The sequence below is a fragment of the Erythrolamprus reginae genome, chromosome 4, assembly GCF_031021105.1.
Source record: "Erythrolamprus reginae isolate rEryReg1 chromosome 4, rEryReg1.hap1, whole genome shotgun sequence".
Taxonomy (NCBI): Eukaryota; Metazoa; Chordata; class Lepidosauria; order Squamata; family Dipsadidae; genus Erythrolamprus; species Erythrolamprus reginae.
Window position 1 is genome coordinate 83,381,866 of NC_091953.1, and position 15,918 is coordinate 83,397,783.

The 15,918-nt window shown below is 43.9% G+C and overlaps 1 protein-coding gene and 2 long non-coding RNA genes across 4 annotated transcripts in view; 2 read left to right on the forward strand and 1 right to left on the reverse strand.

Annotated features, from left to right (window-relative positions):
• LOC139166765 (uncharacterized) overlaps positions 1 to 4,123 on the forward strand; it is a 51,882-nt gene extending 47,759 nt beyond the window's left edge. The window contains exons 3-4 of the long non-coding RNA XR_011559032.1: positions 3,887 to 3,954; positions 4,066 to 4,123. This is a non-coding gene — a long non-coding RNA (uncharacterized lncRNA). The remainder of the gene's footprint in view (positions 1 to 3,886; positions 3,955 to 4,065) is intronic.
• The window catches only part of GLRA2 (glycine receptor alpha 2), a 197,202-nt gene that overhangs the window by 86,635 nt on the left and 94,649 nt on the right, over positions 1 to 15,918 (reverse strand). The gene's annotated exons all lie outside the window — the stretch shown is intronic.
• On the forward strand, positions 4,252 to 7,156 carry LOC139166768 (uncharacterized). Its single transcript, XR_011559035.1, has 2 exons — positions 4,252 to 4,293; positions 7,089 to 7,156. It is a non-coding gene; the product is annotated as an uncharacterized lncRNA (long non-coding RNA).

Consider the following 15,918-nt stretch of genomic DNA (forward strand, 5'->3'; position numbering starts at 1 on the left):
AAAATATGAGATGTTTATATTATATATCTACTCTGCAGAAATTTGTTTCAATTTTTCATGATGTGCTGTTGAATCTGTAATGTCGATAATGAATTCATTTACCCTTATGGACTTAACAATTGTCAGATTAATTTTTTCAGAAAAAGAAAGAGAATATTCTGGCTTGAATTATCAAACAGCAATTTTATGATTTAGCAGAGGTAAAATTTTATTGTGATTTTTGGGCTCAGGATTGAGATTGAATTTTTCCTGAATAAAAAAAAAGACTTTAGCCATTATTACTGAATACTGAATGACTTTGGAAATTAACTATTGCTGCAGATTTCTTAACACATTTAACTAATATTACCTCTGTTTAACTTTCACATTTTCTGTAAGCCCTCTTTTCCCTTGCAAGTAATTTCAACACTAAAAATTTTAAGCTGCTGAATACATTCATCATTGCTATAAAAATTAAAACAATAAACAAAATCTCTACACCCTCACAAATTTGAAGCAGAAATTTTTCAGCAGCATTTTAATCCTAGTGCAAAAGAAATTTTCATATTTTGAAATAATACTAATACTAATGATAATAATACTAATGATAATAATGATAATAATAATAATAATAATAATAATAATAATTTATTAGATTTGTATGCCACCCCTCTCCAAAGACTTGGGGCGGCTCACAACAATGATAAAAACAATATTATAGTGGCACAAATCTAATATTAAAAGAAATAACTAAAACCCTATCATATTAAAACCATACACATACATACCAAACATAAATTATAAGGAGCCTGGGGGAAAGATGTCTCAAATCCCCAATGCCTGGCGGTATAGGTGGGTTTTGAGTAGTTTACGGAAGACAAAGAGGGTGGGAGCAGTTTTAATCTCCAGTGGGAGTTGATTCCAGAGGGCCAGGGCCGCCACAGAGAAGGCTCTTCCCCTGGGGCCCACCAGACGACATTGTTCAGTCGACGGGACCCAGAGAAGGCCAACTCTGTGGGACCTTATCAGTCGCTGGAATTCTAGCAGTAGCAGGCAGTTCCAGAGGTACTCTGGTCCAATGCCATGTAGGGTTTTAAAGGTCATAACCAACACTTTGAATTGTGACCGGAAACTGATTGGCAGCCAATGCAGGCCACGGAGTGTTGTAGATACGTGGGCGAATCTGGGAAGCCCCACGATGGCTCTTGCAGCCACGTTCTACACGATCTGGAGTTTCCGAACACTTTTCAAAGGTAGCCCCATGTAGAGAGCGTTGCAGTAATCGAACTTTGAGGTGATGAGGGCATGAGTGACTGTGAGCAATGACTCCCTGTCCAAATAGGGCCACAACTGGTGCACCAGGTGAACCTGGGCAAACACCCTCCTCGCCACAGCCGAAAGATGATGTTCCAATGTCAGCTGTGGATCGAGGGGGATGCCCAAGTTGCGTACCCTCTCTGAGGGGGTCAATAATTTCCCCCAGGGTGATGGACGGACAGATGAAATTGTCCTTGGGAGGCAAGACCCCAAGCCACTCCGTCTTGTCTGGGCTGAGTTTAAATTTGCTGTCACCCATCCAGGCCCCAACAGCCTCCAAGTACAGGCACATCACTTCCACTGCTTTATTGACTGGACATGGGGTGGAGATGTACAACTGGGTATCATCGGCATATTGATGATACCTCACCCCATGCCCTTGGATGATTTCACCCAGTGGTTTCATGCAGCTATTAAATAGCAGGGGGGAGAGGACCGACCCCTGAGGCACCCCACAAGGGAGAGACCTAGAGGTTGACCTCTGACCCCCCACTAACACCGACTGCAACCGACCGAAGAGATAGAAGGAGAACCACTGGAGAACAGTGCCTCCCACTCCCAGCCCCTCCAGTCAGCGCAGAAGGATACCATGGTCAATGGTATAGAAAGCCACTGAGAGGTCAAGAAGCACCAGGACAGAGGACAAGCCCCTGTCCCAGGCCCGCCAAAAATCATCCATCAACGCGACCAAAGCAGTTTCCGTGATGTAGCAGGGCCTGAAACCAGACTGCTGAGGATCTAGATAATCAGCTTCTTCAAAGGACTGCTGGAGTTGGAGCGCCACCACCTTCTCAACAAATTTCCCCATAAAGGGAAGGTTGGAGACTGGACAATAGTTATTAAGCATGTCTGGCAGGGCTGCCGATAGGCCAGTACTACTGGTACTGGCGTCAGGGGCCCTGCAAAATTGAAAAATGGGGGGGGCGGTTTTGGCCCGCCACCGTGTGCCGGCCCCCTGGTGCCCGCAGCAATCATTGTGCCCAGCACCGTTCCATGTAGGCTGCGCACGCCTGTGCCAGCACACCCCAAAACGCCCCCTGCGCACCCTTTTCCAAGGGCACCTCTAGCCCCCTCGTGCCCCTGGCTACTCGCCGCTGCCTACACCAGCCCGCCCGATCCTCTGCAAGAGAGGCGGAGCAGGCGTTCTCACAGCGAGGGCCAGCGAAGGCGATTTTCAATGCTGCACACGCGGGCCGGCGCGCGCTCTCCCTATCCCCCTGCCAGCCCGCCCAGAACGTTCAAAGTAAGAAAAGGAGATGGGGAGAGCGCACGCCGGCCCGCGCGCCCGACATTGAAAATAACTTTCGCCAGCCTCCGGAGAACGAGAGAGAGTGAGAGTGACAGAGCAAGATAGAGAGAAAGTGAGAAAGAGAGAGAGAGGGGGGAGAGAAAGAGATAGCAAGAGAGAGAGAATGAGAGAGAGAAAGAGTGAGAAAGAAAACAAGAGAGAAAGAGTGAGAGAGAGAAAGCAAGAGAGACAGAGAAAGAAAAACAAGAGAGGGAAAGTGAGAAAAAGAGAGAGAGCAAGAGGGGGAGAGATAGAGAAAGAGAGAGAAAGAAAGAAAGAAAGAGATGAGAGAGGAAGGAAGAGAGTGAGAGAGAGGAAGAAAGCAAGATAGAGAGAGAGAGAGAAGGAAAGAAAGAAAGAAAGAAAGAAAGAAAGAGAGAGATGAGAGAGGAAGGAAGAGAGTGAGAGAGAGGAAGAAAGCAAGATAGAGAAAGAGAGAGAGAGAAAGAAAGAAAGAGATGAGAGAGGAAGGAAGAGAGTGAGAGAGAGGAAGAAAGCAAGATAGAGAAAGCGAGAGAGAGAGAGAAAGAACGAAAGAGATGAGAGAGGAAGGAAGAGAGTGAGAAAGAGGAAGAAAGCAAGATAACGAAAGCGAGAGAGAGAAAGAAAGAAAGAAAGAAAGAGAGAGATGAGAGAGGAAGGAAGAGAGTGAGAGAGAGGAAGAGAGAGAGAGAAATGATAGAAAAAAGGGGAGAAAAAAAGAGAAATCAGAAAATGATTGAGGCAGAGAAGGACAGGAAAGAGAGAGAAACAGAGAGAGAAGTGACTTTTGATTTAAAGCATATGGTAAAAGCACTTAAATAATAACAGAGAGAAAAAACCAGCCCTCACCTGTTTTTATTAATAGTTTTGCTGGTTGTTTTAGTTTTAATAGTAATGGATTTTGGTTTTTTAAAATTATTAATTTCTTTTAATAAAAAAGAAGGGATTTATTTGTTTGTTTGTTTGTTTATTTCTATGCCACCCAGTCCCAAATTTTTCCTTATTTCCAGATTGCATTTCTTCTTGGTGAGGTTCCGCCCATTGCTTCTTGTACTACCTTCAGGTGGCATGGAGAATAAATAGATGCCATCTGCTCTGTGGCAGCCCTTTAAGGATTGGGAAACTACTATTATATTCCCCCTCAGTTTTCTATTTGTTGAGCTAAACATACTCGTTCTTAATAAGACTCTTACTCAGTAGCTATTTTGTAATCTTTATTTTCTCAATAGTATTCTAGCTATACGCGGCTACAGTGACAGCTCATACGCGAGCTAGAGAAGAGCACGTAATACAGTAGCTTTCCCTATTTATACATTTCAGCCCGGCAACAGGAGCTTCTGACAGCGATACAATTTTGGCGCCAAGCCGCAGGAGCCAATTGGAACAAGGTAAACAACTTCTATAGAATACAATGCATTCTGCTTAACAACTGCACCTTTTTCACATCTGCTTGACAACAGAACTTTCCAGACATAACACCCCTCCCTTTTCTGGATTAGTTTCAGGTTACTTGGAGAGGCAAGTAATAAAATCTTCCAATCGGGCAGGTTTTCGAGCTGTCCTCTCGGACGTGCGCGGTTCATTCAGCACCTGGACATCCACGGAGGATGAGGGTTCCTCCGGATCCGAGCTGGGAGTTACCGGCAGCGCTTGGGATGTTCTTTCTTGTGATGGACCTGGCAGAACTTGAGCAGTTCCTTCAGCGCTGGAGCGGTCTTGGTGGTACGGTAAGTCCCAGTCAATGTCCCCTTGTCTGGACTGTGTTTGGCCACCGCTGGGTCGGTTATAACTCCCTGTGGGGAGTGAAGGTTCAGAGGCTCTGTTATACTGATTGGCCACCTCTTGTCGGAGGCTGGCTGTTTCCAGCCTCCTCCTTATGTGGTCAATATGTCTTTTCCACAGGCGGCCATCTCCCAGCTTGACATAGTATGTTTTAGGGCCAGTTTTCTCTATAACTATCCCTTTTCCCCACTGGTTTCCTTGGTCAAAGTTCTTCACATAGACAGTTTGCCCCACACTGACCGACCTTTCAGGTGATTCAGAGCAAGTGGGTTTGATATTAATATATGAAGGATGTAGCCTGTTCAAAGGTGACCTTAAACTCCTACCCATTAAGAGTTTAGCTGAGCTTTTATTGGTGGCTGTGCTAGGAGTAATATGTTGGGACAACAGGAAAGTGTCCAAGCGTTCCTGGATGTTACCAGGCTCAGACCTTTTAATAGCCTCTTTGGCCACACGAACAAATCTCTCCGCCATCCCATTAGCCCACGCTGCATGAGGGGAGACCAATGCATGCCTAATGCCCAACTGTGCCAGGAATAATTCCAGCTGCCTGGATGTGAACTGGGGCCCATTGTCAGAAACTAGCACATCTGGGCACCCATGTGTTGTGAACAACCTTCGTAAAACCTGTATAATGGCACACGATGTAGTAGAACCCAACAGAATAATATCATCAAAGTAAGGGACCACTCCCCTAATTCCCAATAAGAGGCGTTCCATCAGACGTTGGAAAATCCCTGGAGCCACGCTGACCCCAAATTGTAGCCTAGTACACTTAAAAGCCTCCCTATGGGTCACGGTGGTTTGCACAAGGGCAGTGGCTTCATCTACTGGGAGCTGCTGATATGCTTGCGCGAGGTCCAATTTTGCAAATACAGTTCCAGACCCTAGGGTATGTAGCAACTGCTGTACCACCGGAATGGGGTATGAGTTGTGTTGCAATGCCTTGTTCAATGTGGATTTGTAATCTGCACAAACCCTAAGGTACCCATCAGGCTTGAGCGGTGTCACAATTGGGGTTTCCCAGGGGGCATGATCCACTGGCACCAAAATACCCTGTGCCTCAGCTTGTCTAGCTGCTCATCCAATTTATTTAGTATGGGCAAAGGCACTCTGTGAGGCTTCAAATGTAATGGGGGAATGGCAGGGTCTAATGAAAATGAAATGGGTGGCCCCTTATATTTGCCCAACCCAGAATCAAAGACTTCTGGAAACTCCTTCACAAAGTCGGGCTTCCCTTGATGTGCCACCTTATGCAACCCAGTAACAGCCAACCCCAAAGGCACCATCCAGTCCAACCCCAGGAGGGAATGATTAGCCCCCTTAATTACCAACATAGGTAAAGAATAGTTGATGTCTTTAAAAGTGACAGGAACCAATGTACTGCCCAAAACTTGAATAGGGTGCCCTTGAAAGTCCTTAATAGCAATGTCAATAGGTTTAAATTGACTCAAAGAAAGGGCAGGTAAATAAAGTTTCAGCTTATGCCAGGGCATCAGGGTAAACTTAGACCCAGTGTCCAGTTCCATCTGGCATGGTCGTCCATTTAAGAGCAGGGGGACGACTAACTTATTAGGGGCAAAAAGGCAGGAATCAGTGTCTTTTGTTGACCGGTTACCTCGGTTTCCTTCACGCGAAGGATTGTTTGATGGACGGCGGTTCCCTCTGTATTGTGGCTGGAATGGCCGGTAGTCGCGTTGCGGTTGTTGTTGCAGTTGGTATAGGCGCTGGGATCCCTGGGCCAACAACACATCATCTGGCAAGATCGCGCGGCAGACTTCAGCAATGTGGCCTCTCTTGTCGCAGCGGTGGCAGAAAGCGTCTCTGAAGGGGCATCGGGAACGGGCATGTTGACCACGGCATCCGGCACAAGCTGGAAATGATGGTTGAGGATTCCACGGCAGTGGGGTTCTCAGCTGGCAGCAATGGTCTTCATAGAGCTCAGTCTCTGGAGAGTTGTACTCATGCTGGCAAGAGGTGGCTGGCGCAGAGTCGGTTACTTTAAAAACCGTTGATAACTTATCATTGGTCTTCAGGTCTGCTGCCGCTGCCTCAGCCACCTCCGCTGTCTGAGTGGCTTTAATAACATCCTGCAGAGATGATTCATCTGCCGCCAGGAGTTTGTTTCTAATGGAAACGTTCCACATACCAAAAATTATAGCATCTGTCAAACGAGCCTCCGGATTATCAAATTGGCACTTTGACAGAATGGTACGTAAACGGGTAGCAAATTGATTAATCGATTCCCCCTCGGCTTGAGCCATTCGGGGGAACTGATGTCGGAAGACCCTAGCCGGCTTAGTAGGCTTAAAATGGGAAGCCAATTTTGTAGTCAGGACTTCCCACGTAACTGAATTTGCCGGCTCCGGGTCCATCAAAGTCTCTGCCAGATCAAAAATTTGCGATCCGCAATAATTTAAAAAGAGCGCCCGTTTGCGGCCGCTGTCCGTATCCTTCATGCCAGCTGCTTCTAAAAAAATCTCGAATTTAGCCAGGTAGGCTGTCCATGTTGTCCACTCCGGATCAAAAAACTCAGGAGGCTGAATAATCAATGCGGTTGCCATAGTATATTTTCGGCTTCCAGACCCTCGTCACCAGTAATAAGACTCTTACTCGGTAGCTATTTTGTAATCTTTATTTTCTCAATAGTATTCTAGCTATATGCGGCTACAGTAACAGCTCGTACGCGAGTTAGAGAAGAGCACGTAATACAGTAGCTTTCCCTATTTATACATTTCAGCCCGGCAACAGGAGCTTCTGACAGCGATACAATTTTGGCGCCAAGCCGCGGGAGCCAATTGGAACTAGGTAAACAACTTCTATAGAATACAATGCATTCTGCTTAACAACTGCACCTTTTTCACATCTGCTTGACAACAGAACTTTCCAGACATAACAGTTCTCTTAGCCCTTGGTCATAGGATTTAGCCTCTAGGCCAGGGGTGTCAAACTCAATTTCATTGAGGGCCACATCAGGGCTGTGTTTGACCTCAAAGGGCTGGGGGAGGGCTTGCCCAGGGTGTGTAGCCATGGTGGCATGACATGGGATTTGGGGGGCAGTAGTTTTAAAATGGCAGGGGGGGGCAGACACTTAGGCTGTATGGGGCCCCAAAATTCCTGATGGCGGCCCTGATGGCTGGGTCCAGCGAAAGCTTCTTGAGGAGGGGGCGCACAAGTGCCTCCTTATAAAAGGCCGGAAAGGAGCCCCTCCCCAAGGAGACGTTGACAATCTCCTGGACCCAGCTCCGTGTCACACTTTGGCTGGACAAAACCAGCCAAGAGAGACACAGGTCCAATAAACAGGTGGCAGACCTCACAGCTCCAATGGCCTTGTCCACTTTATCAGGTGTCACCAAGTCAAACTCCTCCCAGACAGATGGACAAAAACGTTTAGCCCCGGTCACCTCGACTGACTCATTGTCAGCCAATACTGCTATGCAATTGGAGTCGAGTTCCGCCTGGATCCGAGCGATTTTATCAGCGAAAAACAAGTTAAATTCCTCGGCACTATCTGGCAAGGTTTCCCCAACTCCCCCCTGATTTAGAAGGGAGCGGGTCACCCTAAACATAGCATCCAGGCGGGATTCCGCTGATGCAATCGAGGCGGCATGCTACATGCATCTTGCCACCTTGAGCACCACTTTGTAGGTCTTAACAAAAGCTCTTACAAGTGTTCGATCAGATTCGGACTTACTCTGCATTTAACTATGCAATTGTGGAGTGTCTCCCTAACTTTCAATTGGAAGTGATTAATCTACAATGTATTGGCATGCTGAATGGAAAATATCAAGAAAAAAAATCGATAACTGCCATCTAAGTGATGCATATGATCAGTTAAAATCACAGTATTTGGCAGTGCCTATCAGTCTGAAAAGACATTACCAATAATGTTTTAAAGATAAAATATCTCTATTATTTTATAAGCTGTATTGTGTGCACATAACATAAAAAGGTTCTGTCTTAGGCCCAGTACTCTTCAAAAACGTTATAAACAATTTAGAACAAAGGATAGGAGAGCTCATCAAATTGGCAGATGACACCAAGCTAGGGAGAATACTCAACACTTTAGAAATAGGCTCAAGGTTCAGAAATATCTTGACAGAGTTAAACACTGTACTCTGTCCAATAAATTGCAATTCAGTGATGAGTAAGTCTTGCAGTTAGGTGGGTGGGTGGGAGATCTCAAAAGTATAGGTATAGAATAGGTGATACCTGGCTCAACAGCAGTAACTGTAAGAGGACAACCACTTATATATGAGTCAGGAATGTATTGCAGCTGTCAAATAAGGCAATGCAGTCATAGATTGCACCAACAAAGAGATATTATCAAAATCATGTGAAGTATTAGTACTTCTATATACTGCACTGATGAGACAACACTTCCAGTGCTGGTCACGAGGCACCATAATACAAAAAAAGAGGTTGAGATTCAAGATAGGGTGCAGATAGGTGCAACAAAGATTATTAGGAGTCTCGAGGCTAAACATAGGATGAATGGTTGTAGGAACAGGATATGTCTAGATTAACAAAGAGAAGGATAAGGGGTGACATGATAGCAGTCTTCCAATATCTGAGAGGCTGTCACAAAAGGAGTAGGACAACCGATTCTCCAATACACCTGAGGGCAAAAGAAGATGTTGAAAACTTATCAAAGAGAGATCCAATCTAGAACTAAGGGGGCATTTCTTGACAATGAGAACAGTTAATCAATAAAATGACTTGCCTCCAAAAGTGGTAAGTACTCAATGACTGGAGGTTTTTAAAAAGAGATTGGACAGCCATTTGCCCAGAATTGTATAGGTCTCCTGCTAGGGCAGGGGTTTGCACTAGAAAAACTCCAAGGTCCCCCACTCTGTTATTTTGTATTCTGTACTAAAACTGATTTTTTTTATAAGAGTGCATGAAACTGAAAAGCATATTCAGACAATAATTACAAACCTACTGACCAAATGCATTTTAAAATGTGTTCTTTTTTATACAAATTTAGAAAATAATAATCTGAAATTTTAGAAATGTTGCATATCTTCATTTTATCTATTTTAGAAAAGGGGTAAACAAAAACTGAACATGGAAAATAGAAGAGATTGAGAGCAATGTAGTAAAACACTTATATTTTCTTGATTTATCTTGATTTTCTTTATTTTAACTGTGTGTGTGTGTGTGTGTGTGTGTATTTATATATATATATATATATATATATATATATATATATATATATATATATATATATATATATATATATATCAGTATATATATATACTGCTAAAAAAAATAAAGGGAACATGCAAATAACACATCCTAGATCTGAATGAATGAAATATTCTCATTGAATACTTTGTTCTGTACAGAGTTGAAATTGATTGTCTGTACATGTGAAATTGATTGTCAATCAGTGTTGCTTCCTAAGTGGGCAGTTTGATTTCACAGAAGTTTGATTTACTAAAAGATATATTCTGTTGCTTAAGTGTTCTCTTTATTTTTTTGAGCAGTGTATATTAAAGATGTGTCTTGCATTGCTTCAGAGTGGCCAAGCTACATGATTGCTCACTGATAATAAGTAGATCCTCCTTCCATTTTGTTAAAGTTTTCTCTCGTGATAATATGGCATGGCACCAATTGTAGAAAGTCCCCATCTGCAATGATCTTGGAGCCCAGGAAAATAAAATCTGTCACTACCTCCATTTTTCCACATCTATTTGCCAGGAACTGAGAGGGCCAGATACCATGATCTTAGTTTTGAGTTTCAAGCCAACTTTTGCACTTTCCTTCTTCACCACATCAAGAGGTGCTTCACTTTCTGCCATTACAGTGGTGTCATCTGCATATCTGAGATTGTTGATATTTCTCCTGGCAATCTTAATTCCAACTTGTGATTCACTGCCTTTCTCATGATGTATTCTGCATATAACTTAAATACTCGGGGCGACAGTATACAGCCTTGCTGGACTTTTTCCCCAATTTTGAACCAATCAGTGGTTCATGTCCAGTTCTCACTGTTATTTCTTGGCCCATATATAGATTTCCCAAGAGACAAATAAGATGGTCTGGTACTCCCATCTCTTTAAGAACTTGACACAATTTGTTGTGACCCACACAATCAAAAGCTTTAGCATAGTCAATAAAGCAGAAGTAGATGTTTTTCTGGAACTCCCTAGCTTTCTCCATGATCCAACATGTGTTGGCAATTTGATCTCTTGTTCCTCTCTTCTTTAAAATCCTGCTTGTACTTCTGGTAGTTCTCGATCCATATACTGCAGCCTAGCTTGTAGAATTTTAAGAATAACTTTACTAGCATGTGAAATGAGTGCAATGGTACGATAGTTTGAACATTCTTTGGCATTGCCCTTCTTTGGAATTGGAATGTAAACTGAACTTTTCCAATCCAGTGGCCACTGTTTATTTTTCCAAATTTGCTAGCAAATTGAGTTCAGTACTTTTACTGTATTGTCTCTTAGGATTTTGAATAGCTCAGCTGGGATACTATTGCATCCACTAGCTTTATTGTTGCTCAGATTTCCTAAGACCCATTTGATTTCATATTCTAGGTGTTCTGTCTGGGTGCCCCCAGACTTCAACACCAACTGGAAAAAGCAGCCAGACACGCTGGTAAAAGCAAAAGCACTTTATAGTTTGAAAAATAAACACAGAGAAAAACCTGTTCTTCCCAACAGGCAGGCCATGAGACTTCACAGCAGAGTCCTGATGGCCAGACAATACAGCAGACTTCTTGCTGGCACACCCACCACTGTAGAGAATAAGACCCACACCTTTTCCCCCCCAAGGTTTCAGTATTCAAAGTCACAAACCAGAATTCCAAGACGCCAAAGATCACAGCCAGGTCCCAGGACTCCCAAAGATAATACTCTACAAGCCAGGAAGGGTGGGTCTGCCTTTTCAGCCTTTCCAGAGAACACCACACCCAAACCCAGCTGTTGCCTCTTTAGTGCTGAAAGTACCTGGCTAATTGTCCCCTTCGTTGTGTTGCTCTTCTCTGCCGGAGATCGATTATTGCTTGTGCATTTTCATCTAAGGAATCCAGGCTGCTTGCTGGGGAGAGCTCACTCTCGGGGGACTCTGGCTGTCCTCCCTCTCCCTCAGCCTGAGATTCCTCCTCCCCGTCTGCCTGAACCTCCTGTTCCTCATCCTCCCCCTCTGAGCAGGAAGCCGGCAGAGGATCAGCCGTTCCCTGAGGGGCCTCAGACGGAATCACAACACTAGGATGTCTGGCTCGAGGTCAGTGATCACTCCATCATGGTTATCAGGGAAATTAAGGTCATTCTTGTACAGTCCTGTGTAATTTTGCTACCTCTTCTTAATCTCTTCTGCCTGTGTTAGGTCCCTGCCATTTTGGTCCTTTATCATACCCATCTTTGCATGAAACATTCCTTTCATATCTCCAATTTTCGTGAAGAGATCTCTGATCTATCATTTTCTTCTATTTCTTTGCACTGTTCATTTAAGTAAGCATTCTTATCTCTTCTAACTATTCTCTGGAATCCTCATTCAATTGGGTGTATCTTTCTCTTTCTCCCCTGCCTTTTTGCTTCCTTTCTTTCCTCAGCTATTTGCAACACTACCTCAGACATCTGTTTCGCTTTCTTGCATTTCTTTTTCTTTGGGATGGTTTTAGTTGCTACCTCTTGTACAATGTTGCAAACCTCTGTCCATAGTTCTTCAGGCACTCTGTCTATCATATCTAATTCCTTAAATCTGTTTGTCACCTCTACAGTATATTCATCCGGAACATGATTTAGGTCATACCTGAGTAGCCTACTGCTTTCCCCTCCTTTCTTCAATTTAGGCCTAACTTTTGTAATGAGAAACTCATGATAAGAGCCACAATTGGCACCTGGTTTATTTTTTACTGAGTGTATAGAGCTTCTTCATCTTTGGCTACAGAGCACATAATCCTGATTTCTGTGTTGACTGTTTGGTGATGTCCATGTATAGAGTTGTCTCTTGGGTTGTTGGAAAAGAGTGTTTGCCATGACCATCGTATCCTCTTGACAAAATTCTATCCGCCTGTGCCCTGTTTCATTTTGTACTCCAAGGCCAAACTTGCCTGGTTATCTTTTGGGTTCCTACTTTATCTCCTCTTTATCTTCTCTTCTTTGACCAAATCCAGCCTGGTTTGATTCATGGAATTTACATTCCAGGTTCCTATGGAGAAAAGATCTTTACATCACCACTAGATACATCCACAGCGTCCTTTCGGCTTTGGCCTTGTTGATTCATTCTTTCTGGAGCTACTAGTACTAGCACTCTGCTCTTCCCCAATAACATATTGGTCACCTTCTGACCTGAGGGGCTCCAGCATCATAATTTTTAGCCTTTTGGTATTATCCATGGGGGTTTCATGACAAAGATACTGAAGTGGGTTGCCATTTCCTTCTTCAGTGGATCACGTTTTGTCAAAGTTCTCTGGCAAAGCTATATGGCACCTATCTCAGAATAATACGAAACTAGACTTACAATCCTGGGTCTTGAAAGCTTAGAACTACAACACCTTAAACAAGATCTAAGTATTGCCCACAAGATCGTATGCTGCAATGTCCTGCCTATCAAAGACTACTTCAGCTTCAACCACAACAACACAAAAGCACACAACAGATTCAAGCTTAATATTAACCGCTCCAAATTTGACTGTAAAAAATATGACTTTACTAATCGGGTTGTCGAAGCGTAGAATTCATTACCGGACTCAATAGTGTCATCCCCTAACCCCCAAAGGTTTACCCATAGACTATCCACGGTTGACCTCTCCAGATTCCTAAGAGGTCAATAAACGGCGTACATAAGTGCACTAGAGTGCCTTCTGTCCCCTGTCCTATAGTCTCTCCTATATCTCGTATTTCTTCTCTACTATATCCTCTATAACCTTCATTGTGTATTATTGTGTATTGGACAAAATAAATAAATAAATAAATAAAAATAAATAGCCAGCATGAATAACATCTACTCCTGTCTTTAAAAAAAATTAAGTAAGAGATGGGAAGAAAGAGCAGAGCACATGAGCAAGTATTATTTCAGCCCTATTTGATAAGGAAAAAAAATATTTCCCTTTTTATATATGTACTAGCTTGCAAAATTTCCAAAATGTCTACAGGTACAGCAGGAGAGTTATTTGGAAATTAAAGGTATAGAATAATGTTGTGTGTGTGTGTGTGTGTGTGTGTGTGTGTGTGTGTGCATATGTATAAAATAATATGTATGAAATAATACCTCTGGAAAACACCACTAGACTATTCCCTACTAAACCAAGAATTCAATAAAAGTATATTCTTTAATAACATTTTGGTTTGAAAGAAGTAGTCATTGATCAGGGCTTATATGTTAAATGTGTAGGCTTGCAACAAAAACAGTAATATAAGAAACAGACTTACTTCTTGATTCTGCTCAGATTTTGGAGAAGCAAGGTTATAAATATGAGCTATGTGAGTAGCAATTTATGTAACACAGGTCAAGATGGCAAATTGTCCTATTTTTATAATGTGATAAGAATTTCTAAACTTTGTTGTATTTTGTTATTCAAGATGTATTTCGAATGTGGCAGCAATGATCTTGAAATCTCAAATAAAAATAGATTTTCAAACAAAGATTTTTAAAGAATCAACATTACTTTGATTTATTTTAATAAGAAAATTTGTTGAGTTATACCAGAATCAATAATGAACATTGGGAATTAATATTCAGGAACAAGAAATGTTCTATGTAGGTGTTCTCAGAGCAATTTCATTGCAATTTAAGCAAAGCAGCAGTGGTACCCATTCCTTTGGGAATTGTAAAAAGCTGTAAACAATCACTTGCAAGACCATAAAGACCATAGTGTGTAGCAGCAGCGGAAAAAAACCAAAACAATCCTGGATTTCATTAATATAATAACCGAGGCCTTATTCAAACATAGTAGTTTAATCAAACAACATGCCAGCAGTGGCAGGTACAGGCTTACAGATAACATGAATACACAGGCTTTTATACAGCTAGCTGCCTGAGGCAGCCACCAATCCAACCAGAGGAAAGTTCCCGCTTACAATGTAACTGGGGCATACGTGCCCAATCAGCACCCTGGATAGGGACGAGTGAGCGCGGCTCTGACAGCCGGCTGTTACTATGCTGACACTGCACTCCTATCCCTTTGGTTAACACAAACATAGTCTTTTAAATATGACGGTCTGCGGCAGATTCTTTCAGAGCGCCGAGGCTCCGCGGAGCACAATAAACTGGGCTCTAAGGCTGGTACCTTTTGGCCATTTTTAGGAGCCGGAACATCCTCTGCTCCCCGGCCGTCTGCCGCGGCTGGTTCCCCGGAATTTCTGGCTGCAGTAGGTGGTTCCAGGAAACTCTCACCGTGTTGCTCAATGGCCCCCGGTTCTCCACGGCTCCCACCTTTGTCCTGCCGGATTTGATCCAGGTGCCTCCTCCAAATACATCCATCCCGTAACTCCACCTCGAATGAGCGAGGCCCCAGCTCCCTGCTCACTGTTCCTCTCTCCCATGTCTTTTCCCCGGAATAGGCGCGGGCAAACACCGCGTCTCCCACTGTTACCCCTCTTTCAGTAGATTCTGGCCATTGCACAGCTAATGTGTACCCCGGGTGCAGCCTATCAAGGATAATTCTTAACTTGCGACCCATCAAGAGTTCCGCCGGGGTCCTACCCGTAGCCACGCAGGGGGTGGAGTGTTGTGCCAATAGCAAATCAGCTAACTTCTCTTTCCATGAAATCTGGGGCATCTTTTTAAGAGATTCTTTTACTGAACGAACTGCCCGTTCTTCCTGGCCATTACTGGCCGGATGCCAAGGCGAGGTCAAAGCATGCCTGATGCCCGCTGCCGCTAAGAACGACTCGAAGAGGACAGATGTGAATTGCGGGCCATTGTCCGAAACTAATTGGTCTGGGAATCCATGCGTGGTGAAAAGGGCCATTAGGGAATCAATAACTGCCTGAGACTGAGTGGACTTCAAATGGGCAACCTCCACCCACTTGGAAAAGGCATCTACAGCTATCAAAAAGGTTTGCCCCATGAAGGGGCCAGCCAAGTCTACATGTAAGTGCATCCAGGGGCCTGATGGCGGCTCCCATGCCAAAGGTTCAGCACGGGGAGGAAAAGACCTGCTCTCTTGACATACAGCGCAGTCAGCTACCCGCTGTTCCACCACCTTATCCATACCTGGCCACCATACATAATCCCTTGCCAGACCCTTCATTCTCACTATGCCAGGGTGACCCTTGTGCAAGAGAGCCAACACCTGGTTCCGCAGCTTACCTGGTATAACTACTCTTCCCCCCCTCAGAAGAGTTCCCTTCTCGATGGAGAACGGAAAAAAAGAACGTAAAGTTCAGCTGGGGCAGAGACTGGCCACCCCCTTAGGACCCATTGTCTTACCTGGGCCAAAAGCCGATCCTTTCCAGTCTCCCTGGCCGCATCAGGAGCAGCCAACACCAAGGGTCCCTGTGATAATGCTAAAATGGAGCAAGCGGGAGCGGGGTCTGCTAATAATTTGGCTAGGGGGCATCTGCTGAGGGCGTCCGTGTGTGCAATGTGGCGACCAGGCTTGTAGACCAATGTAT